Here is a 6,000-nt window from a genome sequence, read left to right as displayed (position 1 = left end):
AAAGCTTATTCTTTGCCAGACACAGTCCTAGTATTTTATATATACTGACAAATTTAATCTCACAACAACCCTTATGAATTAGGGGCTATTGATATTTTCATTTTACAGATAAGGAAATTAAGATAAAGAGGTGTTTTCAAACTGGCTTAAGTCACACAACTATCGAGTAATGTATATTTATTATAGAAAATTTGAACACTGTGGAAAAATACAAAATTAAATAAAAAAATCACCCATCATTTCATCATTAATTTCTTTTCTATATATGTTTAGCCATCATTTTATTTTAAAACAAACGCTCTAACATATTCTACGTATAAATTTGTTCCTGATTTAAAAAAATACATACATTTTCTTATATCATTAAGTGGCTTTTCTATGAAAAGATCTTTAATATCTGCATAATATTCCATTGTTTGGAAGTACCATAATCTACTCAATGAATTCCTAAGAATATCTTAGTTGTTTTGGTTTCTTTTCAATTTCTTCTAAGTAATTTTGCCATGAACATCCTTACAGGCAAATTTTTGCACATATACATGATGATCTTTTTAAAGATAAATTCCTAGAAAGGAGTTGCTGAATCATATATTCCAAGTAGTGTTTTAAAAACAGGTTTCTTTTTTTCTTTTTGGTAGGAGGGTGCCTAGTTTCTCCAGCACTAATAATAGAATGCAGCATATCAATTTAATATGCTGTTCTTTTAAAAGTATTTGAAATATTTATTTTTTTCAGTTTATTGATGTGGAGATATATAAGCAAATACTTTTAATAAATGGTGAATTCAAACATTTCAAAAGTATTCATGATGGAAGAAAATGTGTGCAAATGGGATGTGGGGGACTGAAGTTCTGCCTGCCCTATATTATAGTCCTGCTTTAGCTGACCAGTGTCCACAGGGAATGGAATGTTTGTCTTCAGGAGACTTTGTGTGTGGGACACTCTGATTCCAATAGCCCCTGGTTAGGGTGGGAAACTCCGGGAGAATTGGAGGCTGAACCATTATTTTTATTTGTTCCCAGCATACTATCCCAAACATAATCTACTGAGACCAAAACAAGGCAAGGTGAAAATGAATCACTTTCTCTTTTCCCAAGTCTTTTAGACATTAATCTTATGCTTATGATGGAAAAAAAATTTACCTGGCTTCATTTGCTGTCTGATTTTGCTTATTGCTGTTTCAACAAAAGGTCAGGGAAAATGCACATCAAGGAGAGCTTCTAGAAGTGTGATGGGCCCAGGACTGTTGGGGATGACAGCCTCAGCATTGCAGAGCAGCCAAGGACCTTGGGCTGTTCTCTTGGTTTTGAAGTAGCCTCCATGAGCAAGCAGAGCTTTCCCCTCACACAGTTAAGAACCACCACTCATTCATCCTAGTCCACAGGGTGGACCTGGGGGTGCAACTCTTCCCTTCAATTCGGGGTTATGACAGACCCCTCCTCCCTCACCATGGCCTTTCTCAAACCAGAACAGAGCTCAGATTTGCCTCAGTCATTGAGTATCTAAGCAAGGTCTTGAGTCATTTCATTCGTTATTTCTAAAGTATGGTATGGGGATCATCAGCATATGACTAATTCAGTAAAATGGAGATTCATGGGTCCTACTCCAGATGAATGGAGTAGGGATGGATCCTGGGAATCTGCATTTTACATGACTCTCCAGGTGACTGAGGTACTCTCTAAAGTTTGAGAACCATTGAAAAAAGTTCAATGAATATGGGCATTGGAACAGACCATTGCAGAAAGACAGTCATATGAAGGAACTGGGAGCCAGAAAGGTAAAGAGATTTCCCCAAGGGTGTATTGCTAAGGTGTCATTTCCTATTACCTAGGGCTCTAAAATGAAGGGGTTGTAGTTTTGGGGAGCTGCTCCTTCTCTGAACTAGCCATTCCATCAGAATAAGAGCTGTCTTTATCTTATTTGGCCCATCCTTCTGGTCTTGGGGTGAGTGCCTAATTCAGGCTGGGTCAATCACAGTACCTCACTGCCCTGAGATAACTGGGATCGGCCCAGGAGGGCAGCTTTTCATCTAAGCTGGACCAGCCAGAGCCCATTCTTTATTGGAGCCGTGGGATAGAGCACATTTCTCTGATAGCAAAACCGGAAAGGTGTGAGTCTAGAAGCTCTTAGTAAGCTGTCATTCAAGCTGTGTGGAAAGAGTGAGTCTGGGAAAACGAGGCCAAAATGCAGAGAGAAGTGGAGGCCATAGAACAGAGAGTTTCATGATATATAAGGAGCTTGATTCCATAGTTTCTGAGGCAAGCTTCATAAAAGCCCTTTGGTTACATAAACCAATACCTCCACCAATTCCTTTACTTTTCGTATGTGAGTTTTGTCAGTTGCAACCAAAAGAATTCTGACTTGGCAGAGACTCTGGTTATAGACACATTCCTACAAAGTCCAAGTGTGTTTTTCCCTCTTCCTTTGGAGGATTTCACGTTTTCTTTCACCAGTCATGTGTTCTGAATGGGACCATGGCCTTCTTCCTTTGCCAGAACGTTAGGTCCAGAAGATGCATTTGTGACCCAAGTCAGGCCAATCAAGTTCTCTCCTGGAACTTTTCAAACTGCAGTTGTGAGAGGACACCGTTTTTCTCCATTTAGAAGAGCTTCTAGTATCCCTGGTGTCCGTAAGTCTTGTGAAGAAGCTTATCTGTAGGAAGGGAGAGGAAGCAGAAATGAGAGATAGAGAGCAGGGAGCCCGACAACGTTGAGGTGTCTCATTCTAGGTGACCCTGGAGAAGCCAGCGATGTAGTTTTTGGTCAAAGCAAGTATGATGTGAGTCACTGTCACTTTCAATCAAAAAAGTCCACGAGGATAGAGGGCTTCCTGAAACAATTGGTTTAGACCTTAATCCTGAGGAGGTCTCATATGTGGGCTGCTGCTTGTAAATTTATGTAAGGAAAAAGGGTGAGGTTTTATCACTAACGTTTATCCTAACTTAAACCCATAGACACCTTCCTCACCCACCTCCACCACACTTCTACTCCCCCCATACCTCTATTCCCTATACTAGCTGGCTAAATCAGACTTCAGGAAAAAAGCAACCACCTTAGGATTTCAAACAGAGGGAATTTAATACAGGGAATAGGTTGTAGATAATGGAACAGTCGAGAAGTCAAGCAAGATGGTGAGGTAACTCAGAGTTTGGCAACAGCTGGAAGCCACTAACAGGGGATGAAGAGGCAATAGGAGGAGGCTGTGAATAGAACCCAGAGGCTAGGGCCACCTAGGGGGATCTGAGACCATGGTGGGACTGCCTCTTGAGGGCTAAGGCCACAGAGGGAAGAGGCCTTGTAGGATCTGGGACCAGGGAGGTGACTCAGCCCCTGCTAAATACACTAACCAAAGCAGAGCAAAAGAGGGAAAAATACCATGGTTTCTCCTCTTCTCCTGCCCTCCAGTCATCTGCCAATGCCTCTCTTTGGTTGACCTACCCAGTTAGAAGTCCAGGGAGCCTCGGAAATGTAGACAGAGGGCAGGCCAGACAATGGCTCTCAGAGCACATGCACAGTTAAGCCTGAATATGGCAGGAACAGATCAAGGAATAGGGAGCCTCAAAATCTGGAAGCTGCTCAGACCTCATGGGGCAGAGTGGGGGCTATTCTCTGAGTGTCTGCCAGTAAACACTTCACAAATGAGTACTGGGCTTGCTTAGGACATTGATTCAAACCAATTCTCAATTCTACCTTCCCTGTTGGAACTGGTCATGCTTTGGGTAGCACACAAAAGGTCCTACAATACTACTGCTCGGGTTCAGGGATGCCTCTGCTTCTCTTCCTCTGCTTGCTCTCTGGAATCCAAGCCAGATCCTGGTTCTGAACTACCTCCTTTCCCGTTAATGCTACTGTGATTGTCCACTCTGGAGCTTCTCCCCTCTCCATTCTTGCTGTCTCTGTATCTCCTCAAGACCGCACCATCTCCTTCCTAGATGCCTCTTGCCTTTCCTCCTTCGTGTCTAGCTTCCCCTTTGTCAACACCAAGATCTCAACAGGTGCTTCCCTGGCTTGTCATCCTTTGAGTTCCCCCTTTGCCCACTGCATGAAATGCAACTGCCTTAGCTTGGCATGCAAGGCCCTTCAGAAACCTACCTGGCCTTTATTAAAAATATTCACATAAGGATCTTTGATTATGAGCAAGAGAAACAGACTCTGGATAGACGAAACAAAGGAGGGATTTTTTTTCGGGGGGAGAGGGGGAGTTTGGAAAACAGGGTTTTGGAGGAAGAAAATACAGTTTTTCAGAAAAACCAAACTCAGAGAAGGGCAAGCAAAAACTAGACAGTTTTGCAAGGGTTCTGTTGCTAGGATGAAGGAACTCCAGCTGTGTTCAGTCTTTTTGTCACTTGGTTTAAGATTAAAATACCAGAAGGTAGCATCTGATTGGCTTAGAAAAGTCATGTGCCTGCCCCTGAGCCCATCACTGTATGTAGCTAGGGAAATTGGTTCACTGGGGGCAGCACTTGTTAGCAAGTCCCAGTGTTGTGAAGGTGAGGGAATAGACAGTGTTCAGGCTGTTGATTTGGTTGGCAAACAAAATGCCAAAATGAGTGGGTATGCTCTGTTTTCAGCAAAGAAATCATTGGGCTGGAAAACCCTCAAAATATCAATCATTCAACAAAACCTCTTTAGGAAAACGATATTAGGATTTTTGCACATAGCCCTTTTGAAGTTAACCAGTTTTGGCTTAAAACTTGAAAATAAAACAAGAGCACACACTAGATCAAGAGGTCTTTTTAAGCCACTTTTGATCCTGGAAGACCCCTAGAGGGAAAACAGAGCCTTGGTTTTGTTTAATAAAAAAAAAAAAAAAAAAAAATTGGCTTCAGGATGGGAAAGAAAGAGAGCCAGGATTCTGATTTCTCAGTCCTGCACTTTCCCTCCAAGGAAGGGTGCTGGGCCAAGCTGTGGCTGGGAGGCCATCAAAGACTCCTTCTGTGTATTAGGATTTGGAATTTATTTCTGATGTCATGATAAGGATAAAAGAATCTCGCACTGTGTCAGGCCGGGGTAACTGCTGTGCTCCTGATGGGGAGAAGGATTGGGTAAGTGTCCTCCTGGAGGGACACCTCCAAAGCCAGGCATTGTCTCCGGAACAAATCCAACTTTCATTTCGTAGCCTGTTAGAGCGTTGTTCTCCATGAATGCCTCTGAACCCTCCTTGAACCCCAGAATGTTTCAGCTAGCACTGTCACTTGAAGTTAACAAGTTCCATATGCTCACCCCCCATGGTGAAAGTTGTTTTTCTTTTTATTTGTTCTCAAATTGTCTCCTGTCCCTTTGCCCCATCCATAGTTCATTTGGTTGCCACCAGGTTTGCTCTCCTCATCTCATTAGGTCATTAAATGAATTCCAGCACCTAAAAAGAGCAGTTTTTAAGATTCAAGTTTTGCTGAAGAATTGAGGTAAAATATTTTGTGGGCAACTGAAGATATGGGTACAACAGTAAGTGGATTAGCTTCACATGCATCTGCCTTCTAACCTGTTAAGTGGAAACAAAAGTTCCACAGGATGTGTGAGAAGAAAACAAAACATGTTTCCATCTCATTTTCAAAGCACTAAATTGCTATATAAGTGATAACAATGCCTCTAATTTCCATCTATGTTTTTTTTTTTTTTTCCAAAAACCAGTTGGGCATTTTTTAGAAACTTAATAGAATTCATCATATACGTGAATTCAAATTAGTGTGTTCTTAGGGAAGATACTAGAATGTGCCTTTGTTCTGTCAAATGAATTTAGTTTTTAGTGATCAGATCTTGAGAGTTTGCTAGAAAATGCTACTAAACTTCAAGATAAAATTCTTCTCTAATATACTTTCTTATATGGATAGATAATTCCACATTTTTGTCTTTTAACCAGTGGTGTAGCTTAAATATTAGGCCACCAAAATTTTTAGAGAGGATTTCTCTCCCTTTGATTATTATAAAATAAATAGAGCATGGCCTCCCAACAGCTTCTTTTTCTCTCCCCTCTCCCCCCTTTCTATATCTTTCTTCACAT

The sequence above is a fragment of the Colobus angolensis genome, unplaced genomic scaffold, assembly GCF_000951035.1.
Source record: "Colobus angolensis palliatus isolate OR3802 unplaced genomic scaffold, Cang.pa_1.0 Scaffold289, whole genome shotgun sequence".
NCBI lineage: Eukaryota > Metazoa > Chordata > Mammalia > Primates > Cercopithecidae > Colobus > Colobus angolensis.
Note: the sequence above shows the minus strand (reverse complement) of the source record.